This window comes from Pseudophryne corroboree, chromosome 10, assembly GCF_028390025.1.
Source record: "Pseudophryne corroboree isolate aPseCor3 chromosome 10, aPseCor3.hap2, whole genome shotgun sequence".
Classification (NCBI taxonomy): Eukaryota; Metazoa; Chordata; class Amphibia; order Anura; family Myobatrachidae; genus Pseudophryne; species Pseudophryne corroboree.
In genome coordinates, this window is record NC_086453.1 from 26,388,770 (window position 1) to 26,413,310 (window position 24,541).

Genomic DNA, 24,541 nt, shown 5'->3' on the forward strand with positions numbered 1-24,541 from the left:
AGATGCCGAGTAAGTCTGGAGCTACTCAGAAACTGCACAGAGATGTCTTTTCGCAATATTGCGAATCTTTCGTTCGCAATTTTACTATGCTAAGATTCACTCCCAGTAGGCGTAGGCTTAGCGTGTGCAAAGCTGCTAAAAACGGCTTGCGAGCGAACAACTCGGAATGACCCCCCAAGTACAAGACAGATGGGGACAAGATATCCCCTTACGACACTTTTTCAATTGTGATACACAAGGTTTGGTTTATTGTCTGAACTGCAGTTGTAATCAACGCTATGTTGGTATGACTACGAGAAAATTTCAAACAAGAATCCTTGAGCACATGGGAACCATTAGGAACGCTGCATCAGACCTGCTCAAAGGGAAGAAATTGACATACGTAGCAAGACATTTTCACGCCCAACACCATGGTTCCCCTCATGAGCTACGTGCATTTGGACTTGAGAAAATCCATCTAGGTATACGTGGAGGTGATCTGAGCAGAGAACTCATTAAAAAAGAAAGTGAGTGGACATTCAGGCTAGGAGGACTGAAACCATTGGGTCTTAATGAGTATATCAACTACAGTGTCTTTTTATAAAGACACATTTAACCTCTCCCTTTCTCCTCTCCTCTTCATGCTTTTACCTATACCCTCCAGGGTTTACAATTGACCTATACTTACCCCTATTAATATCGGCAACTTCTCACACAATACGCATTTACTCTCATTTTTCATACAATACTTATTTATTCTCATTTTCCATCGTTGTTATTACCTAATAATTATTTATTTCGTTTAGCACATTCACTTATTCTATTATTTTTTATTTTATTCACACTGACACACATATTATTTCATTGAACATTTTCACAGATTACACAATAACCCCTTCCTCCATTCTGTTTGCTAATTCCCCACAGTTTCCATCACTCATAGAATTGTGTTAACACATATACCGCATTCTGTACTAAATTGTCATTGTCTCATTTGACATTGGCACCCCTCTAATATCATCAGTTAGTTTTTCCCATATTTCTCTTTTCTTCTTTTTTCTCTTTCCTTTTCCTCTTCACATCTCTGTTACATCTTCTCCATCACACGGATCACCTCTGCCCCTTCACTTACTTAATCACCTTTTATTATCCACATCACAGCTCTCCCAACTTGATCTCCTATCAGCTTTCACACAGCTTAATTTCACACTCACCAACCCCCTTTACAGTCATCCGTGATCCTTTCATTTTTTTACCCAGGACACAACATCCACCACTTCATACCATAACTAATTTATGGCATTTATTTATATTGTGTGTGAATGTGAGTAGGTATGTGGTTATGTGCACGCATGTATGTATATATATATATATATATATATATATATATATATATATATATATATGTGTGTGTGTATGTGTATGTGTATGTGTATGGACACACATATATATATATGTGTATGTGTGTTTGTACATGCACATATGTAATAATTTCTTTATATACTCTTTTTTTGCAATAGGGGATTTCCCTTATAAAGCATTGGTCTAGTACAGTGATTTTCAACCTTTTTCAAGTCGCGGCACACCGACCAAGATTTTTAAATTGCCAAGGCACACCATCAGTCCCCCACTCCTCCCCCCCAACAAAAGAAGAAGAAAAAAAAACAACACACATTGGCTCCCATGGGAGGAAAAAACACACACACACACACACATTGGCCCCCACAGTAATTAAACAAATGCATTGGCCTCTGCAGTAATTCCACACATTGCCCCCCCCCCCCACAGTAATACCACACATGGCCCCCCACAGTAATACCACACATGCCCCCCCACACACACACAGTAATACCACACATGGCCCCCCACAGTAATACCACACATGCACCCCCCCCCCCACACACACACACACAGTAATACCACACATTGCACCCCAACAGTATTTCCACACACTGACTCCCACAGCAATTAAATAAATACAAATTCACTGGCTCCTACCTGGGAGTTAGTGGATATGAGGCTCATGTTTCACTCTCTCTGCCTCAGGCACTGAAGTTCATGCAGCCGGAGAAGCAAGGAGCAGCATGGGGTGAGAGTGGGTAGTTCATATTTCCCTCTCCCTGCCTCCGTGTCTGCAGTGTATGCAGTCGGAGGACCAAGGACGGAGCAGCACGGGCTGAGAGCGGGCAGTTCATATTTCCCTCTCCCTGCCTTCGCATCTGCAGTGTATGCAGCCGGAGGTGAGACAGCGGGCAGGTTAGCGGGCGGGCGGGCAGGACATGGTATGTGTGACGAGTCACGCTGCGTCTCATAGGTTACAGGCCAGCGCAGTCAAAACCAGATAGTCGGCGGCTAGGCATCAGGCAACTCTCGCGGCACATCTGAGAACCGCTGGTCTAGTATAACCAATACGAACTTATAGCTCAGTGTCTTCCTTTATCTGATAAATCTGATCATTTGCTCCTTACAATCCCTGTAATTTTGTCTAATTTACCAATTAGTTGTTCTTGGTTCCATCACGCAATCAATTTAAAGTCATGTCTTACTTAATCTTTATTATGGCTGTGTTTTATATATTTTTTACATATTTTATATTTTAAATTCAATTTAATTTCTTTGTTTTTTCATTTATATTTATATACTTTTTTCCCTTCTTTTATGTGGTATCCTCTGAGGGGCTTCTCTGCTGAATCCATTTGGTCTTTGATTATAATACACAGCCTGTGAGGCTGCATGAATTCATGATACACGGCTGATGAAGGACACAAATCCGTTTATCTATCCCAGCTGCTTTTGATCTACATTCGTCCAATGATTGCTGAAGTATCTATTCTGACCACTTTAAAAACCTGCAGGGACGTAGCCCACAACAGGAAGTGATCAAGCCCGGCTGACGGGTGAAACGCGTCTTCCGACCTCCCGCCGACTGCCTTCTCTCTCCTGAGTGCCGTACATCTACCCACACCCGTCGCTGCCCGGCGCCTTGCTCAGCCCAGCAGGAATATCATCCTCCAACGGCTGCTATCTGTTCTCCTGCCTCGGACTGGTTCCCCGCTTCCATCACAAGTACTGGCTCCCTCCGTATACCTGCAGCTGCCCGCTCCCCAATAGAGCTCCATCACTGTACGCAGAGGTGATCCGACTGCTGCACGAACACCCGCCTGCACTGTAGGTTCCTCCAGCGTGGCCGTACCTTCCACCTTCATTCCCGGAGAACCGCTGCTGTAATAAACGGAACTTTACCTTACTACTGGCAGCCAAGGTCTTCCACGGGCACAGGACGGTGACTGGTGTTCTCTCTTCGCGGTCACCGCGAGCATCTCCTTTAGTGACAGTGATCACACACATCAGGATTGGGATTCCTCATCCTACATTTGCTACGGGTAATATCAGTACATTGTTTTTTACCCATAGCATTCTAATTACCACTATTTCTCCACTGCTTCCTTTTCTAATCCCCCATCCTATTAATTGTTACTCCCTTGGAATATTTTGTGATAAGCATCAATCTATATACTTATTCATTCCCCATTATTTCACATACTGCTTATCAACTCTATTTGGTAAAATTATTTGCACTTTTCTTTACAATACATGTATATTTATCTATCAATTATCATTCCTTTTTCAGCATTTCAATAATGCCCATCTACCCCACCCTTTCTTTAAAGAAAATATATTGAACCTTGGTAACAACGTATTCAGTGGCATCAATTATTATTTATATCAATCACTATTTGTCTAATTAAAAGAACCTGATTGATGCCAACATGTTAATTAGTCTTCAATTGCTCAGCAATGCTATATCTGAAGCCATTTACTGTATTTAACTGTGTTTAAATTTGCAATATATTTCTGCATACCTATTATATGTATTTATAGGTTCAGAGCTTGAGTACTGATTACATTGTTATCCTCTCCTTTCTGCTCAATTATCGATACTTGCTTGTATCTGGCATTTAGAAACATTTTGGGTACTTTTTTCATGCTTAGGATACTTTGTTATTCCTACCACTGCTGTGAAAAATCTGACCACAACTTATCTAGTTCATCTATAGCCAAGCACAGGTGTTTTATCTGTTTCTCTATTATATGCCAGTAACTGTTATCAGCAATTATTACTTCGAAATGCTCTTTGGATATTTATTTACAAACTTTAAATTATCTTAAGTGCTTTCTTTTTGCCAGTCTTCTGTTTCCCTATCTATCTTTTCGTGGACTCTCACCATTGATTCTGGGTTTATCCCTGTCTAACGTTGGCAGCAGATCCATCTTTTTCCTCCATACTATACATTTCGTGAACTCTCATCAGTGATTCCTGAGTCTCCGTCATCGCTCGTTTCTCTTCTACGATCATACCACACTGGAAACGCCCAAAGCCGTCTGATCTTGGAAGCTAATCAGTGTTGGGCTGGGTCAGTACTCCAGTGGGCGACCATCGAGGAAGACCCAGTGTAGTAGAACTCACATTGGTCCGTTTTGCTCAGAGTCTAACACTGACAGCAGATTCATCTTATTCATCCTACGAATACTACAGTCTATAATTTCTATAATACTTCTATGCCTCAAACTGTCGTTATTTGGACTATTGCGGGGCCTACACACATTGGCAGCTTATCTGCCCTCCAAACGTTCTAATTCTTAGAGCACTCTTATTGCATTTTGGCAGTCGGAATTCATTATGCTTATATTAGCATTTAATTGTTATTAATTATTTGTTGATTCAGTTTATTTCATTGTTGTCTTATCAAGTACCAGCATTTATTTGCTAGCTACTTTGTCATATTATTTGAAAGTTACTCTATTGACCACTGACTAATTCTTATTTGATGATATAAATAAAAGTTATATTTTATACCTACATTTATCTTTAATCTTTCATATATTATTCAAAAGTAAAAGAATGCGCCCACAAAAGAGTCTCTTTTTTCTTCTTACTGTTGTTGTTAGCATACCCATTGACTCAGGGTGCACCACCAAATTATGATTAGAAAACTACGTTTTCTTTATACTCGCTATTTTGGTTAAACAAATTGATACTTTATATTTATTATACACCAGTGCGGTATCTCCCTAAATACATAATTAACAGAACATCAAACAGGAACTTAAGAATGTTCCAACAATTTGCTTCCGTATTGATGCAACGTGAATAACATAGTAACGTAGTAGTAGTAACATAGTATTTGAGGTTGAGTAGAGGCAAATTGCCCATCATGTTCAACCTGTTTTAAGTTGTGATGATTCTACATACTTGCTAAATAATGTTTTATGACTAGTAGCTACTATAACTCATGTTACCCCCGGATTAACCACGTTATATTTTAAGTATTATAACCTTGGATATCTTTTTCATTCAGAAATGTATCCATTCCTTTTTTAAATCCAATTACAGAGTCCGCCATTACCACCTTCCCTGGCAGGGAATTCCACATCCTGATTGCCCTAACAGTGATGAACCCTTTCCTCCGTTGCGTTCGGAACTTTCTCTCCTCCAGTTGCAGCGAGTGCCCACGTGTCCTAAGCTGTGTTCTTTTAATAAATAATTCCTCTGATAACTCTTTGTGATGTCCCTTTACATATTTGAAGATATTAATAATATCTCCTCTTAGGCGCCTCTTTTCTAGTGTATGCATATTCAGCCTAGTAAGTCTTTCCTTATAGTCCAGTCCTTCTAGGCCTTTAATCAATTTAGTAGCTCGCCTTTGAACACTTTCGAGTTCACTGATGTCTTTTTTATACAATTTTTTATTTATTCAAATAATGAGATATTATGTAAAGAGATCATAAAACTGCTGAAAATTAAGGCAATTGAATCATTTAAAGGTACGGAGACCTTATTAGTGTTGGGTATATGTGTGTATAGCTGAGGATTGCAGATGCCGGAATCATTGTACAGTATGTTATCTCTATTAGCAGAGAATCCCAGGGTAGGACACTGGGGCCTGTTTTAGCGGAACACGGTGGAAGATGTGACTGGGAGGTACACGGTTATTATATTTGTCCAGTTGCGAGGCAGTACACTAGGCCAGCATGTATAATGTGGGGGTGGGGGTCAGTCCACACGTGGTACAGCTTAACCAGGTCTGAGGTTTATTTGACAAGATAGAGCGACAGGTAGTATAGAGACACAGGATGACAGGTATACAGTAATAGTTGTATGGAGCAGCCTAGAACACAAAAGTATTGCTGGGTGTTGTATTATGCCAGGTGGTAAGAAGTTGAATGCCCCCATATATATGGTGGAGCTATGACCCTCTAAAATAGCGCTGATGGTATAGGGTACCTGCAGTATACATTATGGCTTTTATGGCTTGTAGTGTGTGTGGAGGAGGAGTTTGGAGGTGAATGGCAGAAGAGAGATGGGGCAGTAGCTAGCAGGTGTGGTGGGGTAAATGTTTTTTTTTTTTAAGAAGTGGTGAGACATATTTGAATGGCGAGGGAAAGATGCCGGTAGAGAGTGATAGGTTGAAGAGGTGATCAAGGTGGGAGCAGGCAGTGCGGGAGAGTGAGTGAAGGATGTGGGAAGGGAGGGGGACCAGGGGGCAGGTGGAGGGGGGAGAGGATAAGATGAGGGAGTGGACTTCCTTGTCTGTGGTGGGGTGGAAGGAACACAGGGTGGGGTGGCTGGAGGGAGAAGGTGGTGGTGGCGGCGGGGCTGCTGAGGGGAGAGGGGAGGAGATTTCATGATGTATTTATTCAATTTTGGATGAGAAGAATTAGGCAAAGTCAGTGGCTGTGAGTGAGGATGGGAGGGGGTGGGAAGGAGAGTGTTCAAAGTATGAAAGAGATGGCAGGGACTGGAAGACGGAGTAGAGATGAGTGATTGGAAAAAGGATTGCTTGGCCAAGGAGAGGGCAGAGCTGTAGGAAGAGAAAATAAACTTGAAATGAAGGAAGTTTGCCAGAGAGTGAGATTTCCTCCAGAGGCGCTTGAGAAAAATGCATGAGTATTTTTGTTGGAACCAGGTCAGTTTGGAGTGCCAGGGTTGTGGTTTTAAACAGCAGAGGAGGATAGAGGAGATGGGAGCAACAGAATTGAGAGTGGAGGTGAGAGTGGAGTTATAAAAGGAGGCCATCTGGTTGAAGCAGGCTATGGCTGATAGAGGAGAAAGGAGGGGATTGAGTAAGGATAGGACAGCAGGGTCAACAGACTCGAGATTGCCTCTGTTGACAGTGGGTCTGGGTATGGGGAGGGGAGGAGGAGATGAGAGGGTAAAACAGAGTAGATGGCGGTCAGAGAGGGGGATGGGAGAGTTGGAGAAGTCAGATAGATCACACAGGTGGGTGAAGACAAGTTCAAGGAGATTACCGAGACTGTGAGTGGGGGTAGAGGTCCATTGAAAAAAGGCCAAAGGAGGAAAAGAGGGAGAGAAGATTAGTGGATGCTGGTTTAGTGATGTTAATAGGGATGTTAAAGTCACCAAGGATGATAGAGGGAAGGTCAGAGGAGAGGAAGTGGAGAAGCCAGGCAGAGAAGTTGTCAAGGAATGGGGAGGAGCAGCCAGGGGGGCTTTAGATGATGGCCACATGGAGGTGAATGGAGTAGAAGAGGCAGATAGAGTTGACCTCAAATGTTTGAAAAATGAGGGAGGGTTCGGCTGGGATGATGCAAAAGGTGCAGTTTGGGCAAAGGAGGATGCCTACTCTGCCACCTTGGTGGCTGACAGGTCTGACAGAGGGGGTGAAGGAGAAGTCCCCATGGAAGAGGGCAGCAGGTAAGGTGGAGTCAGAGAAGAGCCAGGTTTTGGTGATGGCGAGAAGGTTAAGGGAGTGAGAGATGAAGAGGTCGTGGATAGCATGCAGATTGTTTCAGATTGATCTGGTATTCCAAAGTGCACAGGAGAAAGGGAGGGAAGGGACAGGGGTGATTTGGATCAGGTTGGCTAGGATATGGGTATGAGGGGATGGTATGGAACTGGGGGTGGGATGAGAGCGGGCAGAGTGGATTGGTATGGAACAGGGTCTAGAAGCCATATCTCCAGTACAGTACATTAGTGGTGATCAGTGGAAAATTGAGAGAATGGAGTGGGTGAAAATACTAACAAATATTATAGCAAATGTTAAATACGGGTGTGCTAATAGCAAAGGCAGTGCAGAAAGGACTTTGTGGAAAATATAGTGAATATAGGGGGTCATTCCGAGTTGTTCGCTCGCTAGCTACTTTTAGCAGCACTGCAAACGCTTTGCCGCCGCCCACTGGGGAGTGTATTTTAGCTTTGCAGCAGAGCGCCTGCAAAAACATTTTGTGCAAAACAAGACCAGCCCTGTACTTACTCTTCGTGTGCGTTGATTCTAACATTGGAGGGTTGGCTTTTAACGTCACACACCCGCCTAGCGTTCGCCCAGCCACGCCTGCGTTTTCCCTGGCATGCCTGCGTTTTTCTAAGCACTCCCTGTAAACGGTCAGTTGACACCCAGAAACGCCCCTTTCCTGTCAATCTTCTTGCGGCCGACATTGCGAATGTAAATGTCGCTAGAACCTGTGCAAAACCACAACGGACGTTGTACCCATACGTCGCGCGTGCGCATTGCGGTGCATACCCATGCACAGAAATGCCGATTTTTAGCCTCATCGCTACGCTGCGAACAACGGCAGCTAGCGATCAACTCGGAATGACCCCATAGTGAGAAAGTGCCCCACAACAAGAGCAATGGTTATGTACTTTATATAGGGGGTAATTCAGATCTGATCGTAGCAGCAAATTTGTTAGCATTTGGGCAAAACCATGTGCACTGCTGGGGGGTGGGTAGCAGATATAACATGTGCAGAGAGAGTTAGATTTGGGTGTGGTGTGTTCAAACTGAAATCTAGATTGCAGTGTAAAAATAAAGCAGCCAGTATTTACACTGCACAGAAACACAATAACCCACCCAAATCTAACTCTCTCTGCACATGTTATATCTGCCCCACCTGCAGTGCACATGGGCCCTCATAACGAGTTGATCACTCGCTAGCTACTTTTAGCAGCCGTGCAAACGCATAGTCGCTGCCCACGGGGGAGTGTAATTTCGCTTTGCAAGTATGCGAACGGCTTTGCAGCGGAGCTCAGCAAAAACATTTTGTGCAGTCTCTGAGTAGCTCTGGACTTACTCAGCCCTTGCGATCACTTCAGTCTTTTTGTTCCCGGAATTGACGTCAGACACCCACCCTGCAAACGCCTGGACACGCCTGTGTATTTCCAAACACTCCCAGAAAACGGTCAGTTGACACCCACAAACGCCTTCTTCCTGTCAATCTCCTTGCGATCAGCTGTGTGAATGGATTCTTCGTTAAATCCCTCGCTCAGCACTGATCCGCTTTGTACCCGTACGACGTGCCTGCGCCTTGCGGTGCATACGCATGCGCAGTAGTTACCTGATCGCTGCACTGTGAAAAACGTCAACCAGCGATCAACTCGGAATGACATCCATGGTATTGCCCAACTGCTAACAATTTCGCTGCTACAATCAGGTCTAAATTACCCCCATAGTTTCTAGTCAAGGGAATCTACAGATAATTCTTAACAAAAGGGAGATTTTATCTATGCCCTGATGTAGACTGTAGGATAACTACTGATTCAGATGTATGTACACAGCTAAAGAAAAGACAAACAATACCATAAGTACCTTGTTCACATTTATTTTAAAATCAGTCTTTATAAGATATACACTACTTAAAAACAGAGGTATTAGGAATAATCCTACAAATGTAATGCTGCTACATCAGTACTAAATTACAGGTATAGCATATACCCTATAATAGCGCTGATTCAATTGAAGTATTAGAAAAAGAAGATAAAGTAATAAAGAAATAATGTGATTGAAAAATAAAAGAATCTATGTGAATAAATAAAGGTTTCAATAAAACAAGTCTGTGCGTGGGGAGTCATTCAGATCTAATCGCTGCTGTGCGTTTTCGCACGGCGGGCGATCAGATCAGAATTGCACATGCATATGCACCACAATGCGCAGGCGCATCGGACAGCTACAACGGGCATCGGCGGTCAGCGACGGGACGGTGCGAAGGATCCATTCGCACGGGCGTTTGCAAGGTGAGTGACAGGAAGAGGCCGTTTGTGGGTGGCAAGTGACCGTTTTCAGGGAGTGTCCGGAAAAACGCAGGCGGGCTCAAGCATTTTCAGGGAGCCCCCTGTAGGCGGCGACTACCTGATCACAGAGCAGCAAAAAATGTAGCCCAGCGATCAGATCTGAATTAGGCCCACTGTTCTTATTCATAGGTATAAGGTAAATGGATCTGGGTGCAGTATATAAACTGTATAGTTAATGTATGGTTTCCAACCATATAGTTTGTAACAATTTGTCCTGAATAGAAAGTAATCAGGGTCGGACTGGCCCACAGGGGTTAAGGGGAAACCACCGGTAGGCCCCACTGCCTGAGAGCCCACTCCTTCCTCTAGGGATCAGGTTCCAGACTGTGCACTTGTATTATACATGGTAGTGTATGTCAAGGAAACAATTGTTGTATTTATTTTTAGCTTAATTTTAATAAATGTATGAATAATTTTTTATTGATAAATTTGTATCCGTTCCTTATTTTGAGATCCAGCCGGCGCCAGTATCTTCTTTTGTATTGTGTATGTCAAGCCTCTATGGAGGCTGGCCACACCCCCTTTGTAGGCTGGCCACACCCCTAAGTATGGGCCCCCGGAGGCCCTGCATTCCCCCATTCCCCTAGTCCGACACTGAAAATAATCACAACCCAGTGCTATAAAGCAGCAGATTACGCACAAGTGGCAGGTGCTAGACACAGTTCCTGACTGATATTGTGTTGCACATGGTATAAGTCACACACCACAAATCCCAGTAACACACTTTCACATTGTACTAGCTGTATGTGATTGCAGCTGTATGAGTTTCTGTTACTGATAGGATAACATAGCACTTCAGCATACAGTAAGTTTGGTTAGTATCACTCTTACACTTTGATATACTGTGAATAAAGGACTAGTTTGTCAAACACTTTTTTCCCAGGTGAATATAATTAGACGTGTATTCAAGAAAAGCTGGGCATACATGCTACAATTATCTGCCCAATCTCTGCCCGATATCAGCGGATCTGTCGGATAATTACAGCGTGTATGTGGGCGACCGATCTGGTAATATCGATTGGTTGGACACGCTGCATTGTCGTCCAATTCTATATTTTGAAAGTGGAAAGTCAATCGCATCGGGCAGTGTAAGTCCTGCCGCGGCCGCTGATGAACATTTACCTGTTCCGTCACATGGGAAGTGATATATATAACGGGATGTGATATATAATGGCACCAGTCGGGATGCCAGCGGTCACATGACTGAACCGCAGCACCCCAACTTTTAGAGTGCCGACAGGGGATTGGGTAAATAATTTACAGCTCCCCTCCCCTGACCTGCATGGGGTGGCAGCTACGGATAATCACAGGGGGTGGTGGCTAGGGCTAAGACTCGGGGGGTGTCAGCTACGGCTAACCCGACCTCTCTAGTGACTAACCCTAACCTTCCTCCGAGGCCCTAACCATCACTCCAATACTTACCCTCGGTGTTCCGGCACCAGAATTCTCCAAAATCTAACGCTCTCTGCATATGTTACATCTGCCACACCTGCAGTGCACATGGGAGGTCATTCCGAGTTTTTCGCTCGCAAGGCGATTTTAGCAGAGTTGCTCACGCTAAGCCGCCGCCTACTGGGAGTGAATCTTAGCATCTTAAAATTGCGAACGAATGATTCGCAATATTGCGATTACAAACTTCTTAGCAGTTTCAGAGTAGCTTCAGACTTACTCGGCATCTGCGATCAGTTCAGTGCTTGTCGTTCCTGGTTTGACGTCACAAACACACCCAACGTTCGCCCAGACACTCCTCCGTTTCTCCAGCCACTCCCGTGTTTTTTCCGGAAACGGTAGCGTTTTTTCCCACACGCCCATAAAACGGCCTGTTTCCGCCCAGAAACACCCATTTCCTGTCAATCACACTACGATCGCCTGAGCGATGAAAAAGCCGTGAGTAAAAATACTAACTTCATAGCAAATTTACTTGGCGCAGTCACAGTGCGGACATTGCGCATGCGCACTAAGGGAAAATCGCTGCGATGCGATGAAATTTTCCGAGCGAACAACTCGGAATGACCACCATGGTTTTGCCCATCAGCTAACAAATTTGCTGCTGCGATCAGATCTGAATTACCCCCTTTGTTTGCCAGTGTGAAAGTAGAAGACACGGTGTTCTGTCCATTTGAGGATAACTGGCTTTACAGGTATCTGTAGGTGAGCACAGTATGTTCTTTGTGAGATGTAATATTTGCATATGGACGTATCCCAGTAATTTCAGTAACAGGAAAGTGAATAGTAATCTGGATTGCCACACTTACAGTAATATAATTACTTTGCTCTTTACACAAGCAACTATAATTAAAGGTCTATTATGGAAATTATTTCCCCCTCCTCTTTACCATATATAAACTGCCTTTGATGTGATCCTTTACCGTTCCTCTGAGAAGCTAAGTAAGGTAATCTACTCTGCTGTATATTATATAGGTAAAGGTGTAATTTGACTAGACAGCAATATAACTTTAGTAACTTTCAATGCAAGTAATATCCCTTTTCAACTGACCTGAAAATCCCAAGTTATTGCACAGAAATTTAGGTCAGTGGAACTTGGAAGAGGAACCACCCAGGGGGGTAATTCCAAGTTGATCGCAGCAGGATTTTTTTTTAGCAGTTGGACAAAACCATGGCCCTCATTCCGAGTTGTTCGCTCGGTATTTTTCATCGCATCGCAGTGAGAATTCTCTTAGTGCGCATGCGTAATGTTCGCACTGCGCATGCGTCAAGTAACTTTACTAAGAAGAAAGTAATTTTACTCACGGCTTTTTCGTCGCTCCGGAGAACGCATTGTGATTGACAGGAAATGGGTGTTACTGGGCGGATGTACGGCGTTTTAGGGGCGTGTGGCAGGAAACGCTACCGTTTCCGGAAAAAACGCAGGCGTGTCTGGAGAAACGGTGGGAGTGCTTGGGCGAACGCTGGGTGTGTTTATGACGTCAGCCGGGACCGAAAAGCACTGAATTGATCGCACAGGCAGAGTAAGTCTGGAGTTACTCAGAAACTGCTAACTCGGTTTTGATCGCAATATTGCGAATACATCGGTCGCACATTTAAGATGTTTAGATTCACTCCCAGTAGGCGGCGGCTTAGCGTGTGTAACTCTGCTATAATCGCCTTGCGAGCGAACAACTCGGAATGAGGGCCCATGTGCACTGCAGGGGAGGCAGATATAACATGTGCAGAGAGAGTTAGATTTGGGTGTGGTGTGTTCAATCTGCAATCTAATTTGCAGTGTAAAAATAAAGCAGCCAGTATTTACCCTGCACAGAAATAAAAATAACCCACCCAAATCTAACTCTCTCTGCACATGTTATATTTGCCTCCCCAGCAGTGCACATGGTTTTGCCCAACTGCTAAAAAATTTCCTGCTGCGATCAACTTGGAATTACCCCTCATGTGCAATATACAATAACATACAGATGTGTCCTTATACAGTGTGACGTCAGTCACTCAAACAGCCCCCCTTGGTGCGCCAGGTTCCCGGAAACTCTGCAACACAAAGTGTCTTTTTCTCTCAAAATGTACATCTTTTTTGCTTTAAAAAAGGACCAGAAGAGACAAAACTACTGTGCTAGATTGCACTCATCAATGTGATGTGTAACACATCTGTGTACAGTGAGTCTGAATCTGTGTATGAAGTGCTGCAATGCAGCGGCTGCAGGTTTTTCTCACGCCAAGTTCTGTTGTGCTTCATCTGCGACTTTGTACTTGTTTAAAGCTAATTCCTGTGTGGTTACAGTCACAGGCCAGCGTCTGTATTACACTGAGAGTGGTGCTAACAGTAGCTGTGTCTGCACCTCCTGTAGTGGCTCAGTCACGCCGGGTGTCTCGTGGTATATGGCGTATAGACGCTAGGTGCATGAGGAGACATCTGTATGAGTTTATAGTTACTAAGAGGTGTTTGTGGCTGCCAGAATAAAATAGGTATTAATATTAGATGCAGAACACTGCATTTATCATTACTGCTCTTTTATAGCTGTTGCCAGATCACACAACAAGTGTCGGCTTCCATAACAAATACACAGTAGCACATTGTGTTACTGGATAACAGCCTATGCCAGAACAAACTAGTGGAGTTTTAGTAACACTTTTCTCAGTTATGTTGTATGTAACAATGTTTACAATATGACAAATACTTCCTGGAGGTGTATTGTATTTTGTTTTATAGGAAGGATGGGGGTAATTCCAAGTTGATCGCAGCAGGATTTTTGTTAGCAATTGGGCAAAACCATGTGCACTGCAGGGGAGGCAGATGTAACATGTGCAGAGAGAGTTAGATTTGGGTGGTGTGTGTTCAATCTGCAATCTAATTTGCAGTGTAAAAATAAAGCAGCCAGTATTTACCCTGCACAGAAACAATATAACCCACCCATATCTAACTGTCTCTGCACATGTTATATCTGCCTCCCCTGCAGTGCACATGGTTTTGCCCAATTGCTATCAAAAATCCTGCTGCGATCAACTTGGAATTACCCCCGATATTTAGAATTTGATTTCCGCTCAGATAAATAACTTAATTTGTCTTTTCTGATGAATATTGTCATAACTTTGTGTGGTCATTCCCTTCCTCTATTCTGCAGGTCCCTAATCTATTGCAGCAATGAGATCTGGCAGGGTGACGGCCGTGGCTCTTGGTGAGTCTGTTATGTCCACGTCCACGTCAGTTATAGTACAGCACAGAGTATGTGTAGGATCCGCGTTTATGTCTGTATGTGGGGAATTATAGCTTACACATTAGCAGCATAATGTAATGGGTCAAAAGATTGACAGTGTCCTAGGTCGACCATTCAAAGTTGACATGCTCTAGGTTGACATGTGAAAAAGACAACATGGAAATTGTCAACACATTAAAAGGTCAACATGAGTTTTTAATGTTTTTTTGGTGTCTAATTGCAGGGTTCAGCACATAGAACCCCAAAAAGCGCACTGCGTCCGCACGCATGGCTCACGAAAGGTGCCTCGCTCCACTACCGCTGCGATCGCCACAGGTTACTATTCCCTATCGCAGTCCACGTGAATGGCGCAGACCATGTTACATTTTTATAGGTGCTCGATTGAGAGCATCCTTAGTTATGTAATAGTGACATGGTATGGCAGCTGTACCGTAAAATGACCGGTGTGCATTAGATCGGCTTAGAAAACCGCTAGCAAAATCAGTGGTATACCGATGCCGACCTTTCAAGAGCTGTAAAGGTGTAGGGCTTTAAGTAAAGTTAGGAGTGTTCTATCAGAAAGTGGACATCCTTTTAATGAGTTCCTTGTCGGACTTCCATCTCGAAAAAAGAGGTTTCGATCTCTGCTAGCACGTACTAGTCATTTTAGGAACAGTTTTATTCCATTTGCAGTAAAAATGTTGAACATATGATTGAATTAATTTTATGAGGTTTTGTATGCCATGATTATGTCGCCTGCTGCCCGGTGCTATGTACTACTAAAATTTCCTCTGTCAATTTGTTTTGGCTGATGACAATTATACTGAACTTGAAGTATGAGAAAGTTGAAAAAATGCCAAAAACTTGCGTGGACCATTATCATTTTGACCATTTGAACCTATCGAATGTTGGACTATGTCAATCATATGGTGTCAACCTATCATCCGGATATCAATGTACGCCACGAGCCACTAGGGACCTGTCAGTCTGACTCCTGTCTTATATGACGCTGGTGTTTAATGTAACTTATCTCTCCAGCGCGGTTCTGTGGCGTCCCCCTCCTCAAATGCATACTCCGCATCCTCGTCTTGCTGAGTAATGTGAATGCGCGATGGCTGCCTGTGCATGCACATTACACGTTTCTCTGGCAGGGACTCAGCAAAGCCTGGAGTGCTTTGATGAAGCCAGAAGGGCTTTTGCTGGGTCCTCATTGCCGGGAATGTGGGCTGTGCTGCTAACGCCATCTGTAGAGGGAGTAAGCGGTGCAGTCACATACACCTGTAAGCTGGGCTAACCGCTGCTTGCTAAATGCAGATCGGATGTCCTAACACATGTAGCAAGTGCTAAGGGAAGTTTGGATCATTCGGGGATGGTTTCAGAGAAAAGTGCAGTCCTTGTACGGTCTCTGCGCAGTCCCACTCTTCCCGATGATATGTGCTACACCGATGCTGGACTCCGAAGAGGTGAGTATAATGTTTGGAGCCAGTGTGTGCAGAGTGGGCCCCACACTGGCCTCATTCTTGTATGACAATTGGGGGCATATGTAATAGAGTCCGAGTTTGTCGGAGTTGTGGGATGCCGACTGATCTCGGATGTTTGTTTAAAATGGCAATCCCTTACAAGGTATGGTTTTACCTTCTAAATGACTGCCGCCAGTGCTGCCTACAGAAATTGTGGGGCCCGGGACTAAAAAATATCAACAATTATGTCATCGCGGCTCAACACTATGCACGTTTCACCCAAGTGCGTCCCGTCACCATAGCTACAATAGTAGACATGGAGATTTACATTGCAGTGAAACGGGCGTAATACAGCTTTGTAATAACTATCATAAACAGCAATGATAAGTCCCTAGTAGAAAAACATATGCATCAGACTCACAAACAACTTCAAGTAATGTATATCTAATAATACACACTAAAAGTGACAAAGGATATATATCTTCTAGTTAACGAAAATTGACAGCCTGAAAAATCGTTCTAAAGTGTTGGTGCCACCACGCACCTAACTAGGCAGCACTGGAGCACTGAATAGGATAAGGAAGAATTACTTTATGCAAAACATGATAACGGCAGCATCTCATTAAACCCTCTAGGATGAATCACATTTAATTTATGAATCTAGAAGGATTCTGTTTTAAGCAGCATGTTATCTCTATTCAGTGTCAGACTGGGGCATGAATGGCCCATTGGCAAACGCAGGGGGGTTTCCAGCTGCCTGGAATACCCCCTCTGCTTGGCCAGTGACTCAAATTATCACAGCAGCATTTTTATGTAATACAATTACTAGAGCTGCTGTCACAACGTGTACTTTGATGGACAGAGCGGAGTTGTTGCACATGCCCAGTGGTAGCAGCATCTGCTACCAAGTTATCTGTCTGTGTGGACCTGAGCACTTAATCAGTGCACTGGACGTGAAAGCAGATGCCAGGAAGAAGAGACAGGGGCTTTATCATGAGGTGGGAGAATGTATCCATAGAAGGATTCTTTTCTAAGCAGCATGATATCTCTATTACCACCTGTACGCAAAGGTGGAATATGGTCAATCATCCTATAACGCAAACTGGCCAGGTTATATTTGGCATTAACAAAGTGGCGTGCTACAGGTTTATCTTTTTTTCCTCCCTCAAGGTCTAATCTTATTGATGACCTGTGAGCTGACATTCTCTCTTTAAATTTACACTTTATTTACTAAGACCACAGGGGCAAATTATTTGATAAATTACAAATGAGCTTTCACAAGTCAGAAGATGTCGTATGTGAAAGACTTTTCCTGTGTGAGGATGGATAAACTTGTCTTCTGTCAGCAAGAAGCCACAAGTGGTGCAAGAACACCTGAAGCAGCCAGTTTTTCCCTAAGACAAAATGTTTTTTGTCTGCTCAGACCTGGATAAACCTGAAATGTTAGTTTTAACCAAATGATCACACAAATTACATCATCTTGAATAACAAGCCATAAGGTCAGTGTTTTGTAAATCAAGATCTTTTTCTGATTTAATAATTGGCCAATGTGACCTAGAGATGCGATTTATGGCCGGGGATAAAATTTTTGTAATTTAGTCACCCAAGTCAATTTCTATTTAGAAGTATTTGTTACTTACTTTTTAAGTAACGTATTACGATCCAATAACACTTTAGCCTTTGTTCCCCTCAACTCATTAATGGGATAACCCCTCTTGACGAATATTGCTATCGATGAATCCAACTGTTTATTTGTTAAGTCATAATTACTGTTGTTTCTTCTAATGCGGATCATTTGAGATAGAGGTAAATCCCGTTTAAGGTTAATGGGATGACTAATTTTATTGTGTAAGATATTATTGCGGTCAACCTTTTTGGTATATACCGGGGTTGTTAGCATATCCTTGGTCAAACCAATTCTCACATCTAAAAAAATAATCTTTTCATTACTGATCACATAAATCAGTTTCATAGGGGATGTTGATACATTACGTCTATCAAATAAATCAATGAGTTCTGACCGGGGCCCCGACCAAATAAGCATGAGATCATCAATATAGCGGGTGTAAAATAAAAAATTGGATGCCACCTCTTCATGCGCAAAAATTTTTTCTTGTTCCACAAGAAACATTTAAGCGATATCATATGTCATTGACTTGGGTGGTATTCATGTGACCGGTGGTCGGGAGACCGACGGTCACATGACCTCCTCCGGCATCCCGACATCTCACTATCCCGATGGTCGGCATGCCGACCAACAGGGACTATTTCCACTCGTGGGTGTCCACGACACCCATAGAGTGGGAATAAAACCCGTAGCGACCGCAGGTCGCTACCGAGCCCGCAAGGGGCTTACTGCACTCGCCCCTCCCCGCCGGGATCCCGGCGTCGGTCTGTTGCCGGGATCCCGGCGTCGGTATGCTGAACGGCGGTCAGCCATGCTACACCCATTGACTTGAGTGACTAAATTCAATGGTTTGTCCCCAGCCATAAATCGCATCTCTGGGTCACATTGGCCAATTATTAAATCAGAAAAAGATCTTGGTTTACAAAACACTGACCTTATGGCTTGTTATTCAAGATGATGTAATTTGTGTGATCATTTAGTTAAAACTGACATTTCAGGTTTAGCCAGGTCTGAGCACACAAAAAAACCTTTTGTCTCAGGAAAAAACTGGCTGTTCTTGCACCACTTGTGGCTTCTTGCTGACAGGAGACAAGTTTATCCATCCTCACACAGGAAAAGTCTTTCACATACAACATCTTCTGACTTGTGAAAGCTCATTTGTCATTTATCAAATAATTTGTCCCTGTGGTCTTACTGTATTTATGTCGGCAAAATTAAGTGTACATTGAAAGAGAGAATGTCAGCGCACAGATCATCAATAAGATTAGCCCTTGAGGGAGGAAAAAATGATCAACTTGTAGCACGCCACTTTGTTTATGTCAATCATAACCTGGTCAGTTTGCATTATAGGATGATTGATCATATTCCACCTTTGGGTAAGGGTGGTAATAGAGATAGGGTTGCACTGGCCCACAGGGGTACAGGGAAACCCTTGTTGGGCCCCACTGCATGGGGACCCCCTCCTCCACCTATAGGGATCAGGTTCCAGACTGTGCACTTGAATTATACATTGTACATATGTTATCTTATAATGCACACGTACTCTATAATTCTTAGGCAAACCAATGTAGGGTCTTGTCACACCCCCTTTGGAGACTGGCCAATCCCATAAACATGGGTCCCTACCACTGCACTCCCCAGTGGGCCCCAGTGGTAAACACATGATTTCCAGAGAGGGGTTTCCAAATGCAATCTACAATCACCACTCTGCTGAACACTGTAGCAAGTGTGGTAGTCTGGTGAAGCTGTAGAAGAACCTAGTACCAACGTCATTTTATACACTGGACAGTGTGTGGCATAAAGTATTAATAATTAACACTATAGATGGACTATAGTACTGGCTGTATGTAACATATATGACTTAAAAAAATAACATACATGGTCAGGAAAAGGTTAAACTTCCCATAACAAATAAATACACAAACAAATTAGAACCAATAGGAGACAAAACTGCACTTTCTATGGATACATTCTCCCACCTCATGGTAAAGCCCCTGTCTCTTCTTCCTGGCAGCTACTTTCACGTCCAGTGCACTGATTGAGTGCTTAGGTCCACACAGACAGATAACTTGGTAGAAGATGCTGCTACCACTGGGTATGTGCAACAGCTCCGCTCTGTCCATTAAAGTACACGTTGTGGCCGCAGCTCTAGTAATTGTATTACATAAAAATGCTGCTGTAATAATTTGAGTCACTGGCCAAGCAGAGGGGGTATTCCAGGCAGCCAGAAACCCCCCTGTGTTGGCCTATGGGCCCTTCATGCCCCGACACTGAATAGAGATAACATGCTGCTTAAAAAAGAATCCTTCTGGATTCATAAATTAGATGTGATTCATACTAAAGGGCTTAATGAGATGCTGCCGTTATCATGTTTTGCATAAAGTAATTCTTCCTTATCCTATTCAGTGCTCCAGTGCTGCCTAGTTAGGTGACTGGTGGCACCATTACTTTAGAACCAATTTTCAGGCTGTCAATTATCATTAACTAGAAGATATATATCCTTTGTCATTTTCAGTGTGTATTATTAGACACACATTATCTGATGTTGTTTGTGAGTCTGATGCATATGTTTTTCTACTAGGGACTTATCATTGCTGTTTATGATAGTTATTGCACAGCTGTATTATGACCGTTTCACTGCAATGTAAATCTCCATGTCTACTGTGGTAGCCATGGTGACGGGACTCACTGGGTGAAACGTGCATCGTGTCGAACTGCGATTACCTTATTATTGAGAGACACTGCCTGACGGTGTCTGGAGCAGGCGTTACACGTGTGTTTGTGAGGAGTATAAGTAGAGGTAAGATTGCTTTTGTAATTTTGTATCCTGACAAAAATCTTCATTGATTGAAATATTGATTCGCGATTGCTGCATCTTTGCATTCATTGCTGGGATCCGTAAGTCTCGCACTTACTTTTTACATACACATTCCTTCATTGTGGGGGCACCGGGTCAAGTTGAACCCAGAAATTTGGAGTGCTGGTATATATATATATATATATATATATATATATATATATATATTATTTATATTTTTAAATAGTTCCTATGCACATATGGAGCAACACTATATTATGCCCCATGCACCATATTACGGTCCAGAAAAAGAAAATTCCCATCGCACTCAAGCTTGCGTACGCCTTGCAAAAATCTCTGCAAACACCAGTCATCTGCAAATCCGTTTGTTACTCACTCACCATCAAAGGATTTTTCCAGTCTGTGCGTAGCCCAGGATCTATTCCTGCAGTGCAATAGAATCGTGCTGATTGAGACCGGAACTGACGTCACACACCGTCCCTGAAAATGCTTTGGCACGCCTGTGTTTTTCCTGACACTCCCAGGAACAGGAAATTCACCAACAATCATAAATCACTTTCCCATAATGGCTATTAATCACAGTATAAGAGATAAATAAGATATAACAACTGGTTTCGAGAAAACAACTAAACAAGAAAAATAATCAGATAGGAAAGAGAAAGGGAGATGATGTGGCGGCATAAAGCATAAGTACTCATACAAATGTCCCTATTGGTTTTAAATTAATATTCAGAATTGAGAATAATAGGGACATTACAAATAATTGGTAATATTAGATTTCACACAATATTTAGTATAAGGTACTTTAAAAAGATGGGATAATTGACATCCACTGAAATTTTGATATCCAGACAATGGGCTAACCTACTATTAATTCATTCTTGTACCATAAAAATATGAAGATAATATATAAAAATTGTTTAATGAATTAATGGTGGATAGATCACCATGAAACATATATGCTGACCCCTCATGATTAAAGGAAATTTTTCCTGAGACCATTAGGCTTGTAAGAATATAATATCGGAATCCGTAATTAAAATACAATGAAAAATATAATCAGAATATTGCATTCTAAGGCTAAAAAATATGGATAGGTCATTGGACCTGTCAATCAATGTAATTGACGAATGAAGGACTGAGACAGGGGATATAGTTTCCTCAAACCCGGAAATCGGGTTTCCTATGATTAAGCAAATGCGAAACGATCGTTAGGGATCGGACGCACTTACCATGTGTCCTTTTAAATATTTAGCCTAGCCACTGTACAATTTTTGTTGCCCAGCTTGTTAAGATAATCTGTGCCTCAAGAGTATTTGCTGCTGCCGCGGGTCCCCCTGTGTGCTTATCGCACGGGAGACGGCCGCTATACAGTATATCCAGCCACGCGTGTGGTCTCATACGGGAGAGCCGCGGTCAGCGGCTTCCTGCTGACACACGCTGTGGGAAGGAACCGAGGGCGCTGCTGCACTGGGACTTTCCATTAAGATCCCAGTGTGCCGGCCCTATAACACCTAATACAATAGCGGCCAAACATTGAGGGGACACTTTGTGGTCCCAGCTACATTGTAGCTTGTTCCCGCTGATACACGCTGCGGGAGGGAGCTGATTATATTGCTGCACTGAAGTTTATAAAATCCCATTGTGCCGGCCCTGTAAAGCTCAATGTAATAGCGGCATAATATTGAGGGGATATATAGTGGTCCCAGCTACAGTGTGGATGAACTTGCAGGCACTATTTACTATTAGAAATAAAGAAAATATATGTGCTGTACACAATACTGAATAATCAACTGTCCTATTATGAAACAATCTGTTTGGTAAATGTGATACAAGGAAATATTACAATATATAGGGGTGATTGCCTAATGAGCACTTTGGTTGCGATATTAAAGAAACAATTGCTTTAGTATTAAGGACAAATATCAACTATTTGGCAAAAATTGTTCAATAAACTACACACGTGCATAACAGATGTTGAGTAGAATCTGATAAAAAGCAGTGGCTGTATGGTAAATGCATGAAAAACATTATGTGCAAGTGATGTTGATATAGGATCAATAATATGACTCACAGCCATATAGTAAAGAGTATTATCAACGACACATATGTGTAGAGAATGATATTAAGCCCCATCTGTCTGAGAAATTTTTGTTAGACAGTAATAAGGGCAGCTCAAGGAGAAAATTAACACATAAGGCACCATATAATTATTTAGGACAGTAGCACAGGGACATCATCCCCCAAGCAGCAAAATAATCAATACATTACTCAGAGGAGGCAACATTATATCATGGCCCACCATTTAAATACAGTAAATTGAAGTCAGTGATGCGCACACTGAAAACACGAAGTCAAAATTAGAATAGTGGTGGTATCATTAAGTTATATGAAGGAGTTGTTTACTCCCAGATACAAATGTATCATTACAAGACATTTGGCAACTTTAGTTGTTACTAATACTGAAACACTGTTTAAAACATTGGAGACAGTGAAGAAATACATCATTACAGTGGCTAAGCTTTTTAATTCACTTTATTAAATTCATTCACAATTATTCACAATTCACATGCACTATATTTCGCTCATGTTTTAGTAATAATATTAAAAGTTACATTTTAGAATCTGTGGTCATCTATCGTAACAGATATTTGACTTTAAGAAAGTTTACTTGTCCGCGTGTGCCCAGTATAGGGAATCTTCTTCCTTTGAATTTCTATACCTACGCTATCCCTTGGAGCACCTCCCAATAGATTAAAGGTATATACTTAGATTATTGAACATAAGGGAAAGGACATATATTACATTTATACATACATAAAAAATATTGAATGCAAACAAGTGTCTGTGCGACTCATCCTTACCTAGTAGACTCCCAGAAAACTGCCAGTTACCACTCCCAAATGCCTGCTTCCTATCAATGAACTTGCATATGCCTAGCGATCAAAAAGTTTATGGATTTTTTCGCAGTTAGGCCTCTTACATGTGCACTACGACCTGTACGCATGCACAGTTGATCGATAATCGGCTGCCTTGCAAATTCACACAACAGCGATTAGGTCTGAATTACCCCCTAAGTCCCCACAGTAATGTCTTGACACCATATTATACCCCCAAATTAATGCCCTTGTGACCATACTATGACTACATAGTAATTATTGCAGTACCTGCTCATTGTCAGGGGTTCTTGTTGTCAAGGGGTTCTGCTCGTTGTCAAGGGATTCTGCTGGTTGTCAGGGTTTCTACTTGTTTTCAAAGGGTTCTGCTCATTCTCAAGGGGTTCTGCTAGTTGTCAGGGGTTCTGCTCATTTTCAGGGGGTTCTGCTCATTGTCAGCCCCCCAGCCGCTGCCACAGTGGGTCTGCCGTTCGCGCCTGCTGGTTGCTGTTGAAAATGTCTCTCCCAAAATGGCTGCCACCTTAGAGGAGACCGTTATTAAAGGCACTAGAGCCTCCTCTAGTATCTTTAATAACTGTCTCCTCTGAGGTGGTTGCCATTTTTGGAGGGAGATTTTCAATGTAACATATTGGCGGAAGGACAGGGATGAATGGAGACGGACTACGGCAGGTGGTCAACGCCAGGAGCAGCTAGGGCCCTCCCCTCTCTGTCAGAAAGGCCAGATCTTGGACAGCTGTGCCCACAAAACACTACTGATGTCTGCCCTGACTGCTGCTGTTATTAAAAAAAAGGTCTGAGATTGGCCGGCATCCCGCACCTCTGGTAAACTCAGGCCATACTACATAAGCCCCATTAAGTTTATCCCGCTGTGCTGCTTGTTCCTTTACCACATGGAGTCCAAGAAATGTGGCCTTACATACCTGAGAAGATAGACACCGAGGTCCTAAGGAGAGGGGGTTACTCAATAACATGCTACAAAACTACTCATACTAAATGCATCACTTGGGCTTGAGTATCAGCAATCCTC

General features: G+C 42.8%; 1 protein-coding gene and 1 pseudogene across 4 annotated transcripts in view; both read left to right on the forward strand.

Moving 5' to 3' along the window:
- The first annotated feature begins 2,063 nt into the window (after nt 1-2,063).
- The window catches only part of LOC134965863 (uncharacterized), a 153,485-nt gene continuing 131,007 nt past the window's right edge, over nt 2,064-24,541 (forward strand). Inside the window, exons 1-3 of one of the 4 annotated variants that reach the window (XM_063942250.1) lie at nt 2,066-2,219; nt 2,700-3,362; nt 14,641-14,694. The gene's annotated coding sequence lies outside the window, so the exon portion shown is untranslated. Of the gene's footprint in view, nt 2,220-2,589; nt 3,363-14,640; nt 14,695-24,541 lie in introns of those variants that run through there. The other 3 variants (XM_063942252.1, XM_063942249.1, XM_063942251.1) reach the window with 3 other exon arrangements.
- Nucleotides 4,325-4,443, forward strand: LOC134968124 (5S ribosomal RNA; annotated as a pseudogene).